Here is a 25,302-nt window from a genome sequence, read left to right on the forward strand (position 1 = left end):
ATTATCTCAATTTCTGCACACCTCACCCCTGTCAGGTGGAAGGGGAATGAGCACTACCCACATAATTACATCCACTGAAACTAAAAGGCAGAGAGGTAACTCAATTTGAGCCATATCCCACAGAAAATGCTAGGCAATAAGAAGCAGAGTGCCTAAGGGTCTGAAACCTGTCTGACCAACCAATAGTAATGTCTATACGGCCCAAGAGAAATAAAGCTCTCTTTCCCAACCTCTTGCCCAACCCAAGACTGTATTTCAAAACAGCTTTCAAAACTGTTTTAATGATGACAAAAAGCCTCTGGCTCTTGAGGATATGAGGGTGTTAATTTTGTTTGGCAAAGTCAAATTGCTTCAAGAATTTAATTCTATGCCTGGGAAGGTGCAATTTGGATTTTAAATGTGTTTCTTCCCTGGAACTCAAAATCCAATTTACCCAGCCCCCCTAGAAGGATGCTTTTGCTTTCACCAAGTCACCCTTACTAATCTACCTACAGGCAAAGTTGTGCCTGTCTTGAACACCTATCTTGAGCATTTCATTAATGGACCTAACAAAGAAAGGGGAAAGTAACTTACTACCCCTAATAACATAGCAGCAACATGCATAAAGTAAAAGTTGACAGAACTAAAAGAACTAGATTGGCCCACCCTTGTGGTGGTAAATTTCAACTATCCCAACAACTGATAAGAGTAAGCCAATGAAAAACTGGGTAGGGGTGTCAAACAGGAGCAACATTAACAAGGTTGATCTAGTGGACACCAGCCTCATGCTGGGCCACAGAGCATCAAATTTCAAAGAATCAGACCACACAGACCACATCCTCTGATCACAATGTTTCTAAGTTAGAAATCAATAACAAAATAACTTAGAAAATGTTTAGCAACATTAAAAAAACATCCTAAATACCCCATGGGTTAAGAAATCACCATGGAAATTATAAACTAACAACAAGTTCCAAGTATCCTTGGAACTAACAACAAACAAAATACTGCATACCAAAGTCTGTGGGATCCAGCTAAAGCAGCACGTGGCTCAAAATGATTAGCCTTCAATACTTTTAGTCAAATAAAGTCTGAAAATAAATGAGTTAATAAGCATCCAACTTAAGTTAGAAAAAGAACAAGGGATAAAACTGAAAACATTTTAAACTGGTTTACAGAACAATTTTTTAACTAGCAGAAATAAGACTCATACTAGAAAGAGGATTAATAAAGCCCAAATTGCTTCCTAGAAAAGATAACAAAACTTACAAATCTCTGGTGAGGTTGATTTTTTAAAATAAGTAATACTATCAATGAAAAGGGAGCTGCCTTTTTCATATCTGCAGTTTCTATAGTTAAGAGGCTATTAACCATTTTAAACCTCTAAGTATGAGCATTTAGGCAAAATGGTAACATTCTTAGAAAAACAAATTACTAACACTAATTAAAGAAGAAATAGAATACTTGAAAATTTCTACCATCATGAAAGAAATTGAAGCAGTAGTCCAAAATCCTTCCACAGAAGACACCAAAGCCCTGATAGTTTTACTGGCAAGTTCTAGCAAGTACCCAAGAAATAAATAACTCTCATCTTCTGCAAACTATTCCAGAGTTCAGAAAATGAGGAAGCATTACCCAACTCATTTTATGAAGCTAGTAATAAAAACCAAAACTTTACAGTGACAGTACGAGAAAGGAACCACAGCCAGACTCATTTCTGAACAGTTGTAAAAACACCAAATCTAATTCTAGCAAATCATATCCAGGAACAAGAAAGATAATGCATCGTGATCAAGGTCATTTCATTTCAGGAATGCAAAGCTGGTTTAGTATTAGAAAATCAACATGATTTACCGCATTGAAAGATTAAAGACCAAAAGTAATATGATCACCTTAACAGATGAATAAGTCTTTGATAAGAAGCAACATCCATTTATGACTAACAAGAAACAACTTAGCAAACTCAGAATAGATGCGAACTTCTATAGTCCAATAAAAGATATCACCAAAAATTTTACAGCTTAACACCTGGTTAACAGACGGTAAAGAAACTGCCTGCAATGCAGGAGACCCAGGTTCAATGCCTGGGTTGGGAAGATCCCCTGGAGAAGGGAATGGCTACCCACTCCAGTATTCTTGCCTGGAGAACCTCATGGACAGAGGAGCCTGGCAGGCTAGTCCATGGGGCCACAAAGAATCTGACACGCCTGAGTGACTAACACTTTCACTTTTCACTTTCAACACCACACTTCATGGTGAAACACTTCAGTGTTTCCATGGTGCTAGAACCTGCCTGCCAACGAAGGTAACCATAAGAGACCTGGGTTTGACCCCTGGGTTGGGAAGATCCCCTGGAGAGCACAGCAACCCACTCCAGTATTCTTGCCTGGGAAATCCCACGGACACAGGAGCCTGGCAGGCTACGGTCCATAGAGTTGCAAAGAGTCTGACACGACTGAAGAGACTTAGCACACACGCACACCCTTTAAGACAGGGAAAAAGACAAGGGTGTCTATTATTGCCACTTCTGTTAAACACTGTATTAGGGTTAACCCTAACCCTCTCAACCAGAATGGTAAGGCAAGAAAATGGTATTAAAGATAAAATGAGTCCAAAGGAAGAGACAAAGGTTTCACTCATTGTAGATTATGATAAAAAATGAACAAAAATCAACTGTATTTCTGGACATCAGCAAATAACAATTACAATGTGTAATTTAAAAAGGAAAAAAAAAAAAAGACCAGAGACTTTACAGGAGAGCTGACCCTGAGTTTGGTGTCAGACTACCTAGTTTCTAAAACCAGCTTCACCACCAGCTGGCTAGCAATTTAGCTATTTTGTGCCCTACCTTTTAAATTCTTGTGAAGATTAAAAGAGTTAATAGGCAAAAAGCATTTAGACTGGTGCCTGATTCCAATGTATTCTTTTTAATGGCTGAGTAATACTCCATTGTGTGTATGTACCACAGCTTTCTTATCCATTCATCTGCTGATGGTTCTAATGAGGTGGATGAAACTGGAGCCTATTATACAGAGTGAAGTAAGCCAGAAAGAAAAACACCAATACAGTATAATAACGCATATATACGGAATTTAGAAAGATGGTAATGATAACCCTGTATGTGAGACAGCAAAAGAGACACAGATGTATAGAACAGTCTTTTGGACTCTGTGGGAGAGGGAGAGGGAGGGATGACTTGGGAGAATGACACTGAAACATGTAAATTATCATATGTGAAACGAATCGCCAGACCAGGTTTGATGCATGATACAGGGTGCTCGGGGCTGGTGCACTGGGATGACCCAGAGGGATAGGATGCGGAGGGAGGTGGGAGGGGGGTTCAGGATGGGGAACATATGTACACCCGTGGCAGATTCATGTCAATGCATGGCAAAACCACTACAATATTATAAAGCAAAAATAATAATAATAATAATAAATAAAATAAGGCAAAGAACAGGCATAAAGGAAAAAAAATAGACTTGTACCTGGAACAAAGTAAAAGCTGAATAAATGCTAATTGTTATTATCACTGTGAAGAAATAGTTAATAGGCCTATTATCAAGAGCCCTGAGGTTCAAATTATTGGACTCTGACATCTCATGGGTAAAAAAGCCAGGGAGCCACCTGTCATAGTAGCCAATGAAACTCAGCCATGTTGTCCCTTAGGCTTGGCACCGAACTCCCACACCAAACATACAGCTCATTACTCATACACCCTGCTGTCTGCAGTGCAATTAGCAAAAGCACACACCTTTTCTCTGGAGATTTCCGCCCCATCTTCCCAACTCTTTTAACTGACAGCTAAAGTCAACAACTTCAAGCTTTCTGTGAGGATAAGATCCAGAGTTCTTGACGGTTCTTGACGGTTACTCTTCATCATCAAAAGACAAGGCAAACCTCAGCCCCTTAGGGCAGACTAATGCCAGGAGAGTTTCTGGAGGTATTCAAAGAAAGGCTGTTATTTGTTACTGCCTCCATTTCTTGGGGGAAAGGGGATAGACCGTAACTAATATTTCTTTGAGCACCTACTATGTTCCATGCACTTTTCTCAGGGCTTCACCAATATTAACTCATTTAAATTCTTTCTGTAATCTAATGAGACAGATAGAATTCTTAGCACCATTCTACAAATGAGACAGTGATTAGGTGACTTACTTAAAGCACAGAGCTCAGGAGTGACAGAAATTAGCTTCAAATCCAGATCTGTCTGCAAAGCCCTGCACCAAGCTAGAAGAGAAAGAAATAAAGGGGGGAAGTGGGTACTGTGTGTATGAAGCAATGCATGTCATTTCTCCTTCTGTGAGACCAGAAGGCACAACTCCAGTGGGGACGCACACGACCATCATGTGAATAGAAGACTGAAAAATCAGCAAACCAGCAGGGTTTCCAAGTTAGTGTTCATGATGTAACCAGGTAAAATGCTGCTGCCATTTCGTGGCATGACTGAGCACTATTTTTTGGAAACCCACAGAAATACTGCCCCTATGCGGCCTCATTTCACCCTCTCCTTCTCTGAAAACCAAGATAGTCATGACCGGGACACACACTCCTATGAGTGTACACAGACCCAGGTGATCATGAATAAGGTAAAATCGGGCAGGAGCTGAAGAACAGGATGTGCATGCCACTTGGGTTTTGATGTCTCCTGATTTTTATTTAACTCCTTCTACACAGCAGCACTGCCAGGCTGACTGACTTCATGGCGCACAAGCGATGAATACCCCCAGCTGCTTTGATCTGGGACTGGTGAGCAAAGACTAACATTTGTGCTGCACTGACTATGTGCCAAGCCCCACTGGCATCATAAACCACCCATCAGGGCTTCCCCTTCCCTGTCCCCAAGTAAATGATTTTGTTCCCCCTAATGGCAGTACCTAACCTGAATGGCAGAAGAGATAACAAGAGCTTGGCTTTGGGGGCAGCCCCTCACAGCCCTTCCTGATGCAAGCTGACTGCTACATGTACCATCCAAGGTTCAAGAATATCCACATCCAAACACCCCAACAATAACATAGAAATATTTTTGAAGATCCAAGCTACCCTTCTAACTGCAGGACCACATAGGTTTTATAGGTTATTAACTTTAAGTGTTCTTGAATACAAGATGATTTTTGATGACAAAACAGATAAAGGAAAGGTCAGTTACACAAGACCTAGTTATGGGTCAACCTGCTCTTAAACTCTGAAGGGAAATAAAAGTTGCACATACAACCTGCTGTTCAGATTGCTTCCTTTCTAAAAACCACCATCACCCCAAACCCTCTTACAAAACAGAACACACATTTTAATCATTCTAACCCAGAGCAATAAAATATGAGTGCCCCCTATTTAAGTGCCCTGTTACCCTTTCAGTTTTTATTTGATCTTCAGAGAATACTTTTAGCACAACAACAAGTCTTGAAATTAAATAACTGCCACTTTAACAAAGCTGATTAAATTTTGAGGTGGGTAAGAAGCTACCTGAAAAGAAACTATTTCTTTATAAACTCCCGAGGAAAATCAGAACCCGTGTGTAACTGCCTAAGCATGGTAAAGCCATTTGAGGTTAACTGACCCATCCAGGAAGCTCCTGAAGGCACTATGAGATTCTCCCCACCTTTACACTTCTGATGCACTTTGTCCATCATCCAGTTCCTTGACTTTTCCATTCTGCCAGGAAGTGAGAAATGAACCAAACTGTCATCAAATGCACGAGTTGGGAGGGATCTCAGATATCATCTGGTCCAACCTTCATTCACAGATGTGGAAAGTGAATCCCAGAGAAGGGAAGTAACCTATCTGACTTTGCAGTGTTGGTGACTGGCAAGTCTCCCAATATAGTCCACCCCACAGTAGAACAGAATTCTGCTACATGGGACTCTTCTCTTCTAATTCTTTAAATAGGCTTACCGAGAGTTGGCAGACTATTCTTCATCCATAGGAAAAATATAATTGGTAATCTCTTTGTATTCTTGCCTGGAGAATCCCACGGACAAAGGAGTCTGGTGGGCTACAGTCCATGGGGGCAAAGAGTCGGACACGACTGAGTGACTAACATACACACACAATCTCTTTGAATGACAAGCTCCACTAGCCTAACAGTTAACACCACCAGCCTTGAAGTCAGCCAAACCTATATGTCTGTACCAGTTTGACCACTTTCTAGCTATGTGGCCTTGGGCATGATACTTAAACCTCTCTGAAGGTTACTGTCTTCATCTATAAAATGGGAATGCCAATCATAGCACTGATCACACAGGGCATTCAATACATATTAGTTGTGACTATTATTGGGGCTTCCTAGGTGCTATTAGTGGTAAAGAACCCTTCTGCCAATGCAGGAGATGCAAGAGACGTGCGTTCTATCCCTGCATCAGGAAGATACCCTGGAGAAGGAAATGGAAACCCACTCCAGTATTCTTGCCTGGAGAATTCCATGGACAGGGGAGCCTGGTGGGCTACAGTCCATGGGGTGGCAAAGAGTCAGACACGACTGAAGCAACTTAGCAGGCATGCACGTGACTATTACCACAATCTGGCACAGTGGAAGGCAGAGCTGTTAGCTCTCTAAACCTTGTCTGTGTGGGGAAGGGGCCCAGGGAAGAACAGCCCAGAATCTCTACCTGCAATTATACCTGACTCTTCAGAGAAAGCCCCAGATTTGGAACTGAATTTGGGGCTTGGGAACTGGTAGGACAGGGCTAGAAGAAACAGCCTGGTGCTGGCACCACTAGGAACCCATTGCCACTGTACTGATTCTCAGGCCTGTACAGAACACCAGGCCACCTCCTTCCTCTAAGGTAAGACACAACAGTTTAACAAAAAAAGGAGTGACTGAGGCAGAAAAGTGATAAACCTACTAAGCCTGGGAAGCCCATTAGAAACAGCAGTTTTGAAAAGTGCCCTAATTAGACACAGAGGGGTTAGAGTCAATGGCTGTTTCAGTAAAGGCAAAATTCCCCATCTTTAGGCCTCTCCCTGCTGCTATTTAGTCGCTCAGTTGGGTCCAACTCTTTGTGACCCCACAGATTACAGTCTGTCAGGCTCCTCTGTCCACACGATTTTCTAGGCAAGAATACTGAAGTGGGTTGCCATTTCCTTCTCCAGGAGATCTTCCCGACCAAGGGAACAAACCCGGGTCTCCTGCATCAGCAGGCAGATTCTTTACCACTGAGCCACCTGGGAAGCCCCTTAGGCCTCTTGGGCCTGAGCTATAATTCCAGTGGTAACCCGTCCTGACCCTCCCTAGGCAAGCTTTTGAAAAAGACTAAGATGCAAACACTCTTCCCTCAGCTATAAGGTAGTGAGAGCATACAGCACAAACTAGAATTCTTACTAAAGTTTTAACGCAGGCCATTAGGTTCACTTGCCCTTCAGCTGATCAACAGAATGTGCACTAAGACCTCAGAGGGAGGCAGCCCGACACTCCGGCCCTGGTTTTGCCATCCCCAAGTGGGCTGACCTTGGGCAAGTAGCTTCCTGTGCTGGGCTCCTTTTCCCCACTGCAAAATGAAGGGTTTGAACTAGAGGAACTTCAAAGGCCCTCTGACCTCTAGCATTCTCCTGTTGTAAGTTCTCCACATCAAAATGCAGTAATTAGACTATAAACGAGCCTTGATAATAAGCTCCCTAGGGAGCAGAAACCGTATCTGATGTTTCCTGTGTATCTCACAGTCCTGAGTATGATGCACGGCTCAGAGTCATTGCATAGGACATGCTGAGGGATACGGATTCCCACACAGTGCTTAGAGTATCAAACACTTTACACGTGCCAGGTGGTTCGCAAGCCTCTCCCACCAGACTTCCTGAGTATGTCAGGTTTTACCATTCCTGGGTTTTTAAAAGCAGCGTTGCACAGGGAAACAAAGCTCCTTGTCACTTCACGTGACAATAATTGAATACCCAAGTGCCAGGCACCCTTATGAGGGGCCCTGCAAGTACAACTACTGCTCTTGAGGAACTCCTGAATTTTACCTCATAGAGCTTATCAGGTCTCCCCAACAGGCGAGCAAGAAGCTGGCAAACAATGGGATGCACGTTTTACAAGTAATGCACCCACAGGCTTTGGGAATACACAATACACGAAATAGGTGTATTAAAATAGTGTTAAATACACACAACACACAGAAGCTTCAGAGGGCCAGTTCAGGCTCAGAACACATGTAATCCAGTCTTCTCCACTAGTGGTTTCTAATCCTAGTTGCATATTAGAATCACTTGAGGAACCTGAAAAAATGCTCATGTGTAGGCCCCCAGTCCAGACAATTAGATAAGACTGGGATGGGGAAGACAGGTACCGGGATTTTTAAATGTTTCCTTAATGACTGCAGGAGCAGGCACGGGTGAGGACTCCTGGCCTCCACCTTCTCCATCTCCAACTCTAGTCCCAAACTTAGTGACAGGTCCAGCAGGTAACTCGGAGGCCTGCGAAGTCACAGAAATTCCATTTCGCTCACTCACCTGACTATTCTGAGCCATTAAGATAACTTTGCCACAGCCAAAACGTTTTTGGCCACCAAAATTTAAACAATGAGGGGCTTTCTTAATCCTCAGTCAGAGAAGGCAATTAAGTAGTCCAGCCTCTATCCCAGTCACTGTATGGAAGGCTTACTTGGCCTGAGATCTCATCCTTTTGGGGGAAGCTTCTCTACTCCTCAAACTGTAATTTGGCTTTTCTCAAATGTGCTACTCTTTGCCTCATCTGGGTGTTTCCTTATAGCTCAGTATTCGCTCCGTCTGCAGCTAGGCCCCCAACCAGTCTCTCCCCCAACCCCATCCTCTCTTGCCCTCCTCATATATACACATGGCCACTTTGCTTTGCTCTTTTAATTCATTCTCAATCAGCCTCTGCCTGTCTCTAGGCCACCTTGCCACTCTTCTACTTAATCCCTTTCAGCTGAAAACCCTGGCCATGGGGTCACTGCCTCATTCTAGCAGCCCTGTCTCACTGTACCCCCTGCCTCACCCAAACAAGTCATAGAGGCAGCAAAGGCTCTGTGAGCACAGTCTCTCACCCACATGGTGGCTTCTCAGCTGCCAGATCCTCTCTCGTGAGTTGGCTTCCTTCATCCAATGACTCTCTTCTACTGAAATTGCTTTCCCAGGCTGCCTTTCTTTTTTTACAAAAATATTTATTCTTAATTACTCAAGAAATTTGTACTTCCAAATTCCAACAATGCAGAAATGTGTTAAGTACAAAGTGAGGGTGTCCCCCCTCTCCCTAATGACTCAGGATTCAACACTACCGAGTACACATTCTTCCAGACTTTCACGAGGTGCTTATACATGGGTTCGTATCACACATACTGTTGTTTCTTTTTAACAAAATATTGTTACCATCTTTCAAAGGGAATACTGAGATCAGCCTCCCTTTTAAAAGCTGTACAATATTCCACTGGTGGGAGGTGCCATTCTGCCACTGGTGGGCTGTTTCCTAATCTTCTCTGATGCCATAACAACCCTGCACACAACTCTTCACACACGAACATTTCTAGGGCAACTATTTAGAAGTAGGTGGGCCGTTGGCCACCAGACCAGCCTGTACTCACCAATTCCAAGTGCCTTTTCTCAAGCCTTCCTTCGTCTCAACCTCTTTGCCTCACATGACATAGAGGACCTGCTTCCTGAACTTCCTTCCTGCCTTGGGCATCCTTCTGTGTCTGCTTCACTGAGTCTTTTCTTCTGCCCACAAAAGCAGGCATTTCACAGAATCCTCTTCTTCTTTCTCTGGTTTTGCATGATGGTTGCGTCTTCTCCCCTGCCATCTTCTCTAAGTGAATCCCTCTTAAATCATTTTGCCAGCCCAACTGCATCTCAACTGCAGCCTCAACATCCCCCCAAAATGAACTCCTGACCTTTTCCTCTAAGCCTCGGTTTCCTCATCTGAAAAACAAAGGGAAAGGACTAGACTCAGTTAAATGCTTTTTTAAAAAGTTAGGAGTCTAATATGTACTAGATGTTGTGTAGGGTAAGAAAAAAAAAACAACATAGATTCTGCATTCAGAGAACACACAAACTAAGAAGTGAGGGAGCGACATAAACAATTATGTAATACAAGGCAGGATCAAATGCTAAAATAGACAAGAATGGCTAAATCTGGCATAAAGGCTTGAAGAAACCTTCACAATGGGGAGTGTTGAGCCTTGAATGATGATTGGCATCTCAACAGGAAGAGAAAAGTATTTCTGACTGAGGGTACAACATGAACAAAGCATAAACTCAGAGTCAGAGAAACGTGGAAGATCATGTTACATGTAGCTGGATCAGAGCACATATGCAACAATGTACTAGAGGATAAAGCTGGGAAATGGTTGAAACCAAGCTCCAGAAGGTCCCAAATCTTATCACAAGGAGCTCAGGCTTTCTCTAAAGGGTTTATCTCTCTGCCATTCTCTGGCTGAGTAATAGTAGCTGCCTAAAATACTATGCTAAAGATGATTCTGAACCTACATGGAGATGCATGTTAAGCAAGCATGCTCGTGTTCTGATTAGCAAGGCTGGCCCAGGGTGCCAGATGCACCACAAGGGGCATCTATCCAGCTGTCTGCTCTCCTTGCTGAAAGCAATAGGGAGCTATCGAGGGCTTTTAGGCAAGGGAATGGCAGGACCCAACATGAATTTTCCTTGTATCATTTCTGGTAGCAGTATAAATGATGGACAGAGCAGAAAGACCCCAGGAGACGGGAAAATCAGTCAGCAGGCTGCTGGTAAGAAGCCAGATAGTGGTGATGATGATCAACAACCAGGTGAATTAGGGCAGAGGAATCAAAGAAGAAAAGCAAGAGATAAATGGGAGAAATAATGAAAGACAGAATCAAAATGACTCAAGAGACTCTGATGGTGGAAGAGAGGAGTGGAAATGTGTCAAAGGACTTAACCCGGGTCACTGATGGACTGCAGTGCCATTAACTAAGATAGGGGCCCTAAGGGAAAAGTATCGTAATCCTTGCTTTTCACTCCAAATCCTCCAACCACTTTACTTAGCTTTTAAGCACCCTTAAGTACACTAGGAGGGAAAAGGCAGAACATGCACTGCTTGATGGACCCAGCATTTATATAACCTTACACATTAACCTACTATCCTTCCTTTTGCCAGCTTGTCAAAAAAATATCATGTTGAATTGGTTCACAATGCCTTTCAGGTCTTTTATATCCTTCTGCTTCTCTATATGTTCATTCTATTATTTTCTGAGTGTTTGATGTGGAAACCAACTAAAAATCTTAATTTATCTACTTAAAGAATACTTGTAATAGATGGTGGAACTACATGTAATCTTGTTCTGTATTTTCCAAGTCAACTAAAGGTGTTATCATACTTTCATAATTAAAAAAATTTAAAATTAAAAAATAAATATCCATCAATATCTAATCCTGATAAGATAAAACCGTTGAAAAGACTTGTCTTTGAATGCTCATGCTCTCAAAAAAATTATTTTTCCTACTTAGACAGTGCTTTCCAGCTACAAGACACACTTGCAAATCTTCTTTTACTTGACTGTCACATTTACCCTGTGAGGTATGAAGGGCAAAGAGAATCCCTATCTTATAGATAACATACTTTGTGGTTGCTATGCACCAGACATTGATCTAAATACTTTATATGGAGCTATGCACTGACTTCTTGTAAGAAAACCACAGATGGTATTATCCCCATTTTACAAAGACGAAAACATACCCAGAGATGTCAATTAACTTACCCAAAGCAACACAACTAGAAAGCAGCAGAGCTGGGATTTGAACCTGGCCAGTCTGACTTCAGAGCCTAGACTCTTAACTACCACACTTTATATAAGAAGATGAGTCCCAGAGAGGCAATCTGACCAGCCAAAACTACTAGGTTCTGCCAACCAGTCAGGGATGAAACCTACAGCCAAGGCCCAGGTCTGGCTAATACTTAATCCAATGCTCTTTCTATTACTCTACATTGTTTACCAAGATGAAATGACTTCCCTGGGCTGGTCAATTATTTTGACCTTTTTCCTCTTTGACCTTTGTCACTTCTACCAGAATGAGGTTCTAAAATCACTCACCTGCTGTGGAGCCTCACACAACTGTTTACTAGGATAGGATGCAGGTCTCTACTTAGAAAAGATGACCTCAGTTACAGCCCCAACTGAATGGGTCCCATTGCAAAACCATCAATATCTCGCAGCAGATGACACTGACTTGCCATACAGGCTCACTGAGCATATACCCCTCCCTAGACTACCTGCCCAGGGCAAGCAGCAAGCAATGGTGGCACTGCAGCCTGCTTCCTCTGTGCAAGAGACGAAGCAAGGGCAGAAAAGCACGTTGGAAAAGTAGTTGCTATAGCGGTCAGGTAGAAAGGTGGCCTGCAGCTGTGAGAGCCTCGCTTTCAAGCTGTCATAGACAACGGTGCTCAAAAAAAATAAATAAAACACAAGATTTCTGTTTCTCTACTACTGGGCAAGAACAAAAGTCCAGCTTCTTTTATGCTGGAATGGTAAGGGGTAGAAGGAGGCCATGAATGGCACTACAGAGTGACAGCGGACCAGTAGATCCATCTCTGCTTCCACTGAGCTCTGTGACTTCGGGCAAGTCACTTCACCTCTCCGGCTCTAGGCTTACTCATCTGGAAAAACAAGTGAGGAGATGATCTCTGAGGTTCTGTTCTTTTCAGCTCTGATTTGGCATCACTCAGCCATTTCCACCCAGCAAAGTGTTGCTAGAATCTTTTCTTCAGTATCTGTAAGTCAACCAAAGAAGAAATGGGCTACAACAAAGGGAAAGAAGAAAGCATGCTTGCATGCTTAATCGCTCAGTCGTGTCGGACTCTTCTGTGATCGCTTTTAACTGCAGCCCACCAGGCTTCTCTGTCCATGGGATTTTTCAGGCAAGAATACTGGAGTGGGTTGCTATTTCCTTCTCCAAAAGAAGATTTAGATAAAACAAAAATGGCTTTTTGCGGAAGGCTGAAAATTAGGTAATATATAGGCAGTAGACTTAAGCACAGTATCAGAACCAAGATACATGCTCAAACTGTTAGTTTATCATCACTTACATCAAAAATGTTATCAAATATTATCAAATAGTATTATCAAAGTACAGTTTATATCAAAAGTATTATCATCACTACTACTCCTAACTTTTAGAGTGTACAGAGATAACCAAATTTTATGATGAGCTCTTTCTCCTAAATTTAACCCCCTTTTGCCCATATAACCCTATTTCAGGTTTATGGTATTTCAGAGGTCTGGGACAGGGGGACCCTAAATGAGCAGTGGCACCAACTGTCCTTAGTGTCTATGGACATTTATGACTGAAGAGTGAGAACCCAATCCCAAGGGAAACTGAAGGAAAAATAAAAGAGAAATGGGAGGAGCCAGGATTAATCTTCAGTTCACTGCAAACTGGCTGTGGAGAGGGGATTTAAAAAAAAACAGGTGTGGACCACAGTGTACTCTGCAATTTGTTTTTCAGTTCAGACCCGAAGCAGGGAGTAAGAAACTTGGGAAGATGATCCCAGCCTGGATTCCATGTGTGTCCATCTGAGTAAACACAGCCCTAGCTGTGAGGTATGGCCAAACACTGCTCAGCCAGGCAGAGCCTTTGTGACCTCACAAGTTGAATGCAGCCTCAGCCCAAAGGCCACTGCTGACCTCCGAGGCCCAAGACGGCACCCCACCCCATCCCCACCCCCGCCAAGAGCCTCGCCCGGGGAGGACAGGAACAGGGCTGGGGGTCACTCAGTTCTCTTTGCTCACCAGCCAGAAACCCCACCAGTAAAGAAGGGAAACTGGACTTTAGCTTGGTGCCAGCTTGCAGGGCTATTTTGAGGACAGCTGAACTGTAAACTCCAGGGCGCTCCTGCACAGGGAAAAGCAACCCAAAGGTAAAACCAGCCCCTTTCCTCAGGGGCCTTGAGAGTCCTCCTGTGACTAGGGACCAGGGAAACAGGGAGAAAGGCCCAGACGAAGCAGCAGCCTGCAGTCAGTGGTAGCTCAACGGGCCAAGGGTAAAAGCGTTGACGATAATAAGGTATTTATGCACATGACCCTGAGCAACATTCCTGCAGGGCAGGAAATAAAGTGCAGCAACCAGCATGCACACTCTCTCAAGTGCCTGGGACTTAAAAAAGTAAACTCTACAAATGCAAAATGACAAGGAACAAAAGTGTGGGTAAGAAGGGGACCCTTGGGTACAGTCTCCCTTATTTTCTCAGGGTTGTCCTTTGTTTTAGGAATGCCCTCCAAGCCAGTTCCTCCCAGGGAACTAGGATTATTACAGAAAACCTGACCTTACCCCAAGGAACTGCCTATTTACTCACAACACTTGCAAATAAGCCTGAAGGCCTATCAGTGGCCTTGCTGGGGTGGAGCATCCCAACCCCAAGGCTGTGAAACCACAAGACCCAGGCCTTGGCCCCAGAGGGCTGCATAATTAAAGGGGACTTATCTTTAGAGAGGGACTGGCTGCTGAGGTTCTAGTTCTGAGAGTACCTAGTCTTTAAAATGAGAGGGTTTCCATACCTGGGAGATACTCGAAGAATTGTCTTGATTGTTTGTTTGTTTGGTTTTTCATCCATTTGCTGACACGTCAGGCAAGGCACTGGTCTATGTTTAACCTGCCTTTCTCCTCTGATAACTTAACTCTGGGAACAAGCAGCAATTGAGAGAGTTGCACTATCCTCAGTCAAAAGAAATTAATGAAGAAGTAAAAACTCAATCCACGCACCTGTTTCTGCCCAGCCCCAAACCGATCCTTTCCTGCTTCTGTCATGTTCTCGTTGGTTTCCTAGGCTACCGATCTCAAGACAGCTGGCATCAGAGAGCCAGTCCATTGATGAAGAACAGCAATAATTAAGCCCAGAGGTCCTTGGACAGCCAAGCATTCCACCAATGACAGCCATCCTCCAAATGCTTCAGAAAACACTGGGTGATTTACAGTAACTTCTAAATTTCCCAGAAAGCTATCCTTAGGCCTTGAACAATCAAGCAACCCTGCCCTGCAGAGATTATGTGGGAGCCAACTTCATGGAATCAGTATTTTTGCCTACCACATGAAATGAAGATGCCAGCGAAGTTTCTCTTGGGTGAGATTCTTAGAGCTGCCTTCCTGTATCTAATTTCTGTCATCTTATCTCAGAATCAGGCATCCAAGCTCACAGCAGTAGCAGCCATAAGGATAACAAAGCTCCTTATCATCATCACACATCACATCACAGCAAAAAAAAGTATTGACTGTTTACTATCTTAAGTGTTTTATTATTCTTGTCTCATTGTTTCTTTCTCATTATTGTCTTACAACAGCCCTGCAGGGTAGGTTTAATTATTCCAATTTACAAATGTGGTCACTAGGGGGGTCAAAGAGGTTACACAACTTACCAAGGGCTACACAGCTAGTGGTAGGATCTGAACCCAGGCTTTTATCAAACTAGAGTCAGCTTGTGTGTGTGTGTGTGTGAGCGCGTGTGCTGCATTGTGTCCAATTCTTTGTGACCCTGTGGACTGTAAGCAGCCATGGGATTTTCCCTCTGTCCATGGGATTTTCCCTGACAAGAATACTGGAGTACTGACATTTCCTCCCCACCTGGAAGGACTTCCCTGGTGGCTCAGATGGTAAAGCGTCTGTCTACAATGCGGGAGACCCGGGTTCGATCCCTGGGTCAGGAAGATCCGCTGGAGAAGGAAATGGCAATCCACTCCAGTACTACTGCCTGGGAAATCCGATGGACAGAGGAGCCTGGTAGGCTACAGTCCATGAGGCCGCAAAGAGTCGGACACGACTGAGCGACGTTCCTGTTCCCCACCTGGGAAGTTTCCCAGCTGGCACTAAAGAACCCTTCTGCCAATGCAGGCGACACAAGAGACATGGGTTCCATCCCTGGGTCAGAAGATACCCTTGGGTAGAAAATGGCAACCCACTCCATTATTTCTGCCTGGGAAATGACATTGACAGAGGAGCCTGGCGGGTTACAGTCCATAGGGTTGCAAAGAGTCAGACATGACTGATTGTGCGCACACAGTCAGCTTTTACCCAGGATGACCTGAACCACTATATAGTAGTTCTATATACTACTGTGCATGCTAAGTCGCTTCAGGCTTAGTCGCCAGGCTCCTCTGTCCATGGGATTCTCCAGGCAAGCATACTGGAGTGGGATGCCATGCCCTCCTCCTCCAGGGGATCTTCCTGACCCAGGGATCGAACCTGCATTTCTTATGTCTCCTTCATTGGCAGGCGGGTTCTTTACCACCAGCACCACCTGGGAAGCCCCCTATTACTCCTACTATTACTACTACCGTTGTCCCTTGCTATCCATGGGGGATTGGTTCCAGGACCCCCCAGGAATACCAAAATCTGCAGATGCTCAAGTCCCTTGTATAAAATGGTGTTGTATTTACATGTAACCTTGCACATACTCCCATATATTTCAAATTGTCTCTAGATTACTTACAACACCTAACACAATATAACCAGTTTCCAGTGCACAATAAATTCAAGTTTTGTGTTTTCAAACTTTCTGAAATTTTTTTCCCTAATATTTTCAATCTGTAGTTGGTTAAATCTGCAAACTGGAACACACATTTATGGAGGGCTGACTGTACTATGAAAAGCTGCTAACATTTATTGCTGACAATGAGCCAGAATTTCTGCCAAATGCTTAAGTTATTCCATTTAATCCTCACAATAGCCCTATTAGGTAGGTAGTGTGATTATCTCCATTTTACAGATGAGTGAAGTTGATAGCAGTTAAGTAACACGCCTACGGTCACACACAATTCATTGTTGTTTGGATGCTCAGTCATGTCTAACTTTTTTGCATCCCCATGGACTGTAGCCTACCAGGGTCCTCTGTCCATGGAATTCTCCAGACAAGAATACTGGAGTGGGTTGCCATTTCCTTCTCCAGGGGATATTCCCGACCCAGGGATTGAACACGTGTCTCCTGCATTGGCAGGCAAATTCTTTGCCACTACCCACCAAGGTCACATGATGATGGAGCTCAAATACAAACCCAGGAAATATGGTCCAAAAGCTCAGTCCACTCAGTCAAACCTTCATTAGGAAAATGAGGCATTTCTAAATGCCCAGCTTAACTTAGCCAGATTCATTGCTGTGTCCCAGTTCAAACCTACTGGGTCCCAGTGAGAATTTCCCAAGTAAATACCAAGGAGGAAACCTGTCTAGCCCCTCTGTGTACGTGCCAGTAGCTCGGATCAGATGCATCTAGGAAAAGAACAAAGCCTTTTCTAGAAGTCTCTCCTCGCCAGTTTCCCTCGTGTCCAGCAGCCTCTCCTAATACTCTACCCAGAACATCTAATAAGTATTTACCCAGGGCTCCCAGAGCCATAGTTAAGGGCCTTAATGTGCAATCTGGCTCTGCGCCTTGTTTAATCAGCACCTGAATGAAAGTCTCTTTGCTAGCAACAGCCTGAGCACAAAGTCTTTCTGCAAACACAGCTGGTCGACTGGCAAAGGCGACTCAATTCACAGGCAAAATACACCCTGAGTTTATACCACCACTGATGTGTGCTGGAGACAGGGAGACTGGAGGAACTGAGATGGAATTAGAATGGGCTCATGCTTCCTTTGGGCTTCCCAGGTGGCACAGTGGTAAAGAACCTGCCTACTGATGCAGGAGATGCAAGAGACATGGGTTCAATCCCCAGGTCGGGAAGACCCTCTAGAGGAGGAAATGGCAAACCATTCCAGTATTACTGCCTAGGAGAATCCCTAAGACAGAGGAGCTTAGCAGGCTACAGTCCATGGGGTCACAAAGCATGGGACATGACTGAGCAACTGTCATGCACGTTTCCTTTCTCCTCAGATACTCTCGCCTCTCACTCTCCTACCAACCTAACACCTGCCCACAGGACATGGCTTGAACTGGGTCTGCCCGACAGTCCAATCCTCTCTAAGGACTGTCTTAGAGAAGAAGGTCTCTTGCCATCTATTCCGTTCCCTCAGAGCCACCAGGCCCACAACCAGACTCATCCTGCCCTGCCTGCCTCCCTCTGACGTTTGCTCCAGCAGCTACTGTTAAGGGTACGCAGCCAACGGAAAGATTCCCCCAACCCTCCGCTTCAGGATCTCAGGCTCGCAGCAGGTCAGTGTCCCTTGACACACCACACACTGACAGATACGCAAGCCATGCCCTGTTTAGCTGGCAGCTCTTTCTCTGGGAAAGAGCTGAGTAAACAGAGAGGAGCGTGCCCAGAAAAGGAGGAGCCCTCCCCAGGCCTTCAGATTTAACTGCTGTATTCAAGAGCACCTTGGAGGAAGACTTACCCTGGGCGTTCAGCAAGTAGGATAGTAAGACACCAATAACCCCAGTTCTCAGGGTGGGGGAGGATGGGAGGTGGAGCAGGAGGGAGGCCAACAACTGAGCAAGGAGCATGGGAAAGGCCACCTGCTCAAATTCTGAGACACACCTCAAGGCAGGCTAACAAGGGCCTTTTAAAAAGTCCTGCCCTCCCCCACCTCTGTTGCATCTGAGCCATTCACACTGCAGTATGAACCTCCTACATGGAACTGATTTATTCCTGATTTCCTTGGAGATAGGACCTCCTCTAGTGAAACAAGCGTTTAGATGGAGTTGATCTGGAGCTTTGAGTACTCTGGAAAGAAGCAAACTTGGATGGGGTGAGTTGGGGGGGTTGGTGGGGGAAGACTTGGAAGCAGGGGAAAAGAAATAGAGAAGAGAAAGGTAGAAGAAGAGCATCAAACCATTGCATCAGTTCTACCTTCCTGGGGGCAGCAGCCATCCCATGAGCCACTAAAACTCATCTGGTTGGGGGTGGAATGCCTGCTACCTCATTTCCTGCATTTAATGCCTGCTCACTCTCCTCTGTGTTCCGTGTGTCTGTCCTTGACCATGTGGGCCCTCCTTGGGACAGGAGAGAGAACACAATGCTCTATCTCACAAGCCCCCTATCAAGGACTTGTGAGCAACTGCAGCTGTCTTATCAACAGGCCAAAAACGACAGAGCATTCCCAGTTTTACGTGGTTTGCCAAGGGAGAAATACAAAAACAATACCTGTCCCTGATAATAACATGCAAATGACTCCAGGTAAGAGTTGTAAAGCTTTCCTGTGAAAGAGGAAGCAACTCTGTGCCTTTACATGTATCGTTTCCTATGCCAAGAAACCCTTTCCTTCTGCAACACCTAGCCACCTCCTAGTCATTCATGCACACATATATTGAGCACCTACTATGAGGTGGGTCCTATGAGAGCCACTATGATAGAAAATAAACAAGGACCCCTGCTCTCAGAGCTAACATGTCTCCTTAGTGAATCAAATGTCACCTCCTTCAGTATGCTTTCCTTAATTGCATCAGGAAAAAAGAAAAACCCTCTGGTCCTCTATGTTTTGTTCAAACCTGTTACCATACACGTCATGTTGTAATTTAGTTGATCTTTTTTTCCTTGCCTGTCTCAACTGTGGGCAACATGAAGGCAAAGAATGTTTCTTATTTACCTTTGAATCTCCAGTGCCTGGCACAATGTTTGACACACAACAGGCACTGGACAAATGTTTGCTGAATACATGCAAGAATGAATACATTTCCATGAGCATTTAAAACTAAAGTCCTGCAAATAGAGAACTAGGATGCAATAATTCTGTGTCAGTATTTCATCTTGTTAGTTCCCAAAGATCTCCAACACTGCAAGAATGGCAAAGGAGTGTAGGAGGACTGGAAGGTGATTAAAAAGAGGTTTGGCTGAAATCCTCCACTGATAAAAGACACAGGCACCCAACAGGCCACTGGAAAGCCAAAGTTACCTTAAAATCCACCTCACAATAACTCGGGGTCTTCAACCTCTAATTTCAACCACCTTATTTAACACCCACATAAATACCGAGGTACTACCAGAAGACCAAATGCCCACCCACAGGCCACCAGAATCACACCAATCAGGAAGAGCATCTGAAGCAACATCGCACCTCATGCTTTGCTGCTGCTAAGTCGCTTCAGTTGTGTCCGACTCTGTGCGACCCCATAGACGGCAGCCCACCAGGCTCCGCTGTCCCTGGGTTTCTCCAGGCAAGAACACTGGAGTGGGTTGCCATTTCCTTCTCCAAAGCATGAATGTGAAAAGTGAAAGTGAAGTCGCTCAGCTGTGTCAGACTCTTAGCGACCCCATGGACTGCAGCCCACCAGGCTCCTCTACCCATGGGATTTTCCAGGCAAGAGTACTGGAGTGGGGTGCCACTGCCTTCTCCGACCTCATACTTTAGCCACTAGATAATGTCTCTCAGTGTGGGATCTAATGCTCACCGGCATCAGAATCACTGAGGAGACTGTAATAAATGCAGGTTCCCGTCCCCACCCTATAGGACCTAGACTGACTTAGACTCTGAGTGGAGAGCCAGGCATCTGCATGAGAACAAGGCTCCAAGGGAATCTTTCACAAAGAAAATTAGAAAAGCACTGCACTCCACATCAGGTCCAGTCAGTCAGTTACTGGCAGAAGATGCTCTCAATTTAACAAAGGATATGAAAGATCGCGGATGTGTTAGTGAACTCAGTTGGAGGTGGGGAGTCCTTTCATGATGTATGCGTAATCAAATCATGTTGTGCACTTTAAATATCTTACAATTTTCTTTGTCGATTATACCTCACAAAGCTGAACACAAACAAAGTTAACAACAAAAATATATGAAAGACCAGAAGTTGAGAAGTCTGGCTCTTGCAAAGGGTATTTCAATGAAGCATGATGACAGTGAACAAGCTATTGAAAAATATAAAAGGGGAGAGATAGAAAGTGAGTTATCAGCTTAATAACAGTTTTTTTAATGTCTGATATTAAAGGAGGAAAAGAAGAAAGGAGACATTTCCAGATGTCAAACCAAGGGATTTAAGACCAAGATCCAACAGTGCAATTTCGTCAGTGCAATGAAAGTGAGCAGAAACTTGGGGCAGAGAATGGGCTGCAGTTCCTAATAACCAGCTCTTTGTGATGGAAATTCAACAAAAAGATGTGTGAGCTGGAGGCAAAACCACCTCTCTTTCTGGCTATTTCAAAAAAAAAAAACCCAGACAGGAGTTTCTCTTAATAGGCACAGGAGACACAGGAACTGTGCCCATGAGACCTCAAGGGAACACAGACAGAACCACCGGAGGGAAAAAGAAAAGAAAAAAGTCAGTTCTGTCAGCCAGTCAGTCAGCCAGCATTATCCAGGCACACTACACATTAAGCAATTAATGTGCACATACAGTATTGTATTAAGCTCTCCAGGGTGTTACAGAGGGGAAAAAAATACTACTCCTTTCCTTAAAGAAAAGTATACATGCTAATGGTTGAGAATGAACAAACATGTAAAATCAAACAACCCAGTTGAACACTTACCAAACTACCTACTTGCATACAAAGCCATGGGCTTCCCTGGTGGCTCAGATGGTAAAGAATCTGCCTACAATGCAGGAGACCTGGATTCAATCCCTGGGTTAGGAAGATTTCCTGGAGAAGGGAATGGCAACCCACTCCAGTATTCTTGCCTGGAAAATCCCATGGACAGAGGAACCTGGTGGGCTACAGACCATGGCGTCACAAAGAGTAGGACATGACTGAGCAACCAACGCTTGCAATTTTTTCATGCAAAGCAAATGTTAAAGAGGCTAACAGTCTGAGGAATATTCAGAGTTGGGAAAGGAGGACAAGAGGTATTGGTGGAATGAGTGGAATAACTGTGGAGTCAAGGTCAACTGGAAAGTTTCCCAGAGGAGAATCTTCAGGACCATCTACAGAGGGGAGGAATTCACGACAGATCCCATGAAGACAGTGATGAAGGAGGTACTTCCATGGCAAAGGGACAAAAATTCAGGGGGCCTGGGGATCACCCCCTGAGTAGGAGCCTGCTGCATTCTATTACTTAACAGCAAGCTCCAGGCTGCATTGTATTAACAGGTGCACAGTGAGAAAAGGCTGAGAAAGAAATCTTTCCTCTCTGCTGGGTGTGGGCTGGACCTCTGGTCACAGTATCCAGTTTTGTAGACTGTGTATGAGAAGGGTATGCAGGCGTGGGCAAGGATCCAGGGAAAAGCAACAGAACTAATTAGAGGAATGGATTCTAAGAGCTATCAAGAAAGGTGAAAAGAAGTTGAGGTTTGTCAGTTTCTGAATCAGAGGAAAAAAATCTATTGGTCATCTGCCAGCTCTGATCAGCTGTACCTGACGTCTGTTTAAGTGACCACAGAGCTATTCAGAGGATTAAAATGCTTTGTTTCCATGTGGCCCATTTCATGAAGAAGATCAAGATAGGAAAAAGCTAAATAACTTGCTCGGGTTCCCTAGCAGGCGACAAGCAAAACTGGTATCATCATTTTAAATCCCAGAGCTGTCTATGGGTTGTTTAATCCACCAATGCACACCATTTCCCTTATAATGGAAGGGACTTTGTCAAAGACTGTAACAATGAAAAATTCTCTGCAAATTTCCTTGGGAGAGACTATAAAACAAACTAAAAAGGAATGTCATGCCTCACTGCTGAGGCCCATATAAACATCACCCCCTTATGTCCCCCTGGACTGATGACAGAGGACACAGTCCATCTGATAAGCCAGCAGATGGCTGGATCCCTCATTGTACCCATTACCCACCAACATCAGTTGCAACCAGGAGCAGTTATCAGTGCTCCAGGCAACAGATGGGGATAAAGAGGTGCGGTTGGTCTGAAAGTCAAGGAGGCAGGGGACAAAAATGCCTAGTTCTCAAATCTATCAGGTTTTCTCTAAAACAAATCCATCACAGAGCAAATATAACATACCCGTGTACATTCAGTGAGTTCCAAAAGGTGTCACAAAAAGCTCAGGACCATTCTGAATATGTGCCATTCTGCGCTTTCGGCAGAGTGAAGTAGGAAAGTAAACAGTGAGACAAAAGCAGATTAGCCATATTTGGTGGACATCAGCCTTCTAATATATCATCAAGACAGAAAAATAGCAATGCTAACTCTTAAAAAAGGATGGGGCTCACTTGGTCTTAAAGGCTAAAAACCAGAGGCTTGGTGCTCAGGGGTAAATGTCCAGCTGAGATCCAGAGTGCCTTATGCACAGAGACACGGAGGGTTAAACGGCATATGCTATGCCCCACCAGGTTCAGGGCCCAACTGGGAGATACTGACACAGACATACACAACCAACCGGAAGTGGACAATTCGACAAGACATCCAAAATTCAATCTTTGCCTTAAGTTCCTAAGACAGAGACAATCTAACTAGATGCAAAGGATAAAAGGCCATGAGTTTTTACAGACACAATCAGTCAAACTGTCTGGCATTTTAACCCTTCCGCTAAGAAACTGTAGATTTTAGGACTTAAATAGCTATGAGAATCTCTTCCTGCTAAAGCCCCAATTCCCACTGTTGACAGCTGGGTTCTAAAGCCACCCCTGCCAGTACCTTGCTGGCAGTGTGATTTCTGTTTTGTTTTGTAAACAGCATAAATAGTAAATTCATTCCGTGTCACCCATACGGACTAGCTAGCCACGCTTGAAGAAATACTTCTTGGTGTAATGGGTAAACACCACTGATATTCAGCAAGGGGTTTAACAGTGGTGCGTTAATCCTGGTGCTTGCTGATTCCAAGAACCCTCAAGCATTCCCGGCTTAAGTCAGATGTGAGAAGGTGCTGGTTTAATCCTACAAACCTCCACCAGTCCCAGGTTCCAGGGCCCTTGAGATAATAGACGAGGCGAAAAACAAACCTGACAGCAGGAATATTATTCAAGAACAGGACTCGAACACAAGAAGTACCCTGCCCTGTGCTTCTAAAGCTGGCAGTTGCCCAAAGGCAGCATGGCTATGAGGAGGGTCTGTGGATCAAAGGCCTTGCGAGTAAATATTTTACAGCCTGAAAAATGGGAGGTAAGGAGACTAGTCATTCTCCCTCCAGTGCTTCCATTTCCTGGCTGAAAGTAATACTGCCCTTAGTACAAACTTATACTGCCTCTGCAGAACAAGGCCTTCTATAAAGCTATAATTGAGTCATCTTATTGAGAGACACACATCAGAAATGTCTCTAAGCTCCTGCTTTCAATTCAGCTCATGTCTCCCTTTCCTTATCAGGACCTCTGAACTCCACAGAATTTACTGCCATGATATAGGCTAACTCAGCTAATTCATTTGCCAAAGTATTTGTATTCAACACTTCCCCTTTGGAACACACACAGTCACAGGATAAATTTTAACATCTCTCTGTCCAGGCTCAAGCTTATCTAGCATAACCCTAAAGAAGATAGTGTGTGTCAAAGGGTCTTATAAAAGTTAAGAGCTAGACAGATGTAAAGTATTATTAATATTAACCCCATGGACGGGCTTCCCTTGTAGCTCAGTCAGTAAAGAATTTGCCTACAGTGCAGGAGACCCGGGTTCGATCCCTGGGTTAGGAAGAGCCCCTGGAGAAGGAAATGGCAACCCACTCCAGCATCCTTGCCTGGAAAATCTCATGGACAGAGGAACCTGGCGGACTGCAGTCCATGGGGTCACAAAGGGTCGGGCACGACTGAGCGACTAACACATGACTAACACACAACCCCATGGACTATAGCCCCCCAGGCTCCTCTGTCCATGGGATTCTTCCCACAAGAACACTGGAGTCGGTTGCCATGCCCTCCTCCAAGGGATCTTCCTGACCCAGGGATCAAACCTGTATCTCTGGCATTGCAGGCAGATTCTTTACTGTCTGAGCCACCAGGGAAGCCCAAATACTAACCATACTTATTATCGTTAGTCATTACTGTAGCCAAGTTAGAAAACTGTTTCCATCTGTTGTAATGGCACGGGACAACAGCAAAAGCATAGTGACAGGAATCAGTTCACAGTTCCCCAAACATCCATCTCTCTGTAGCACTCAGCCCCTGAGGGCCAACATCATCTATATGGATCCCTAAGGGTGGCCTTCTCAGGTTTACTTTATGGGGGAAGACACAGGGAGCGAAAGATGAGGATGAGAAGATGAACCATGACCATCTGAAATTGGCGAGGAGACCAAAAGCCATTTCTGGAATAGCTCTGTGTGGCACCCCCGGGCACCGCTTACGAAGGAAAGAAGCACAGCACACAGATTGTCAAGACCTAGAAATTCAACTCTGCCTCGTTTTGCAGCCAGGCAGACTGACAGCCAGGACAAGTACTTTCCCCAAAGTCACACAACTAATTAATGCCAGAACGAAGCCTCCAGAGTCTTCTAAAAGCCTCTAAAAACCTTTCCACTGAACCATGGTGCTGCCAGGTTTGACGTCATCACCCCAGCAGCAGCCCCAATCGGGCTGAATTTAGTTCTTTGTTGACCTTCTAGATATGTGGTTGTCAGAGGCCTCAAGACCCCTTTGTCAAAGAGGCACCCTCTGACCCTCACCACCTGCCATCCAAAAAAAG

At 44.4% G+C, this 25,302-nt stretch overlaps 1 protein-coding gene across 6 annotated transcripts in view; it reads right to left on the minus strand.

The window, feature by feature from the left end:
- TMEM164 (transmembrane protein 164) overlaps nucleotides 1-25,302 on the minus strand; it is a 180,824-nt gene that overhangs the window by 152,422 nt on the left and 3,100 nt on the right. Inside the window, exons 2-3 of one of the 6 annotated variants that reach the window (XM_018044335.1) lie at nucleotides 9,510-9,843; nucleotides 4,138-4,209 (exon numbers count right to left, since the gene is read on the minus strand). The exons of the other annotated variants lie outside the window; for them this stretch is intronic. The gene's annotated coding sequence lies outside the window, so the exon portion shown is untranslated. The remainder of the gene's footprint in view (nucleotides 1-4,137; nucleotides 4,210-9,509; nucleotides 9,844-25,302) is intronic. 6 annotated transcript variants of the gene reach the window in all.

The sequence above is a fragment of the Capra hircus genome, unplaced genomic scaffold (assembly GCF_001704415.2).
Source record: "Capra hircus breed San Clemente unplaced genomic scaffold, ASM170441v1, whole genome shotgun sequence".
Lineage (NCBI taxonomy): Eukaryota > Metazoa > Chordata > Mammalia > Artiodactyla > Bovidae > Capra > Capra hircus.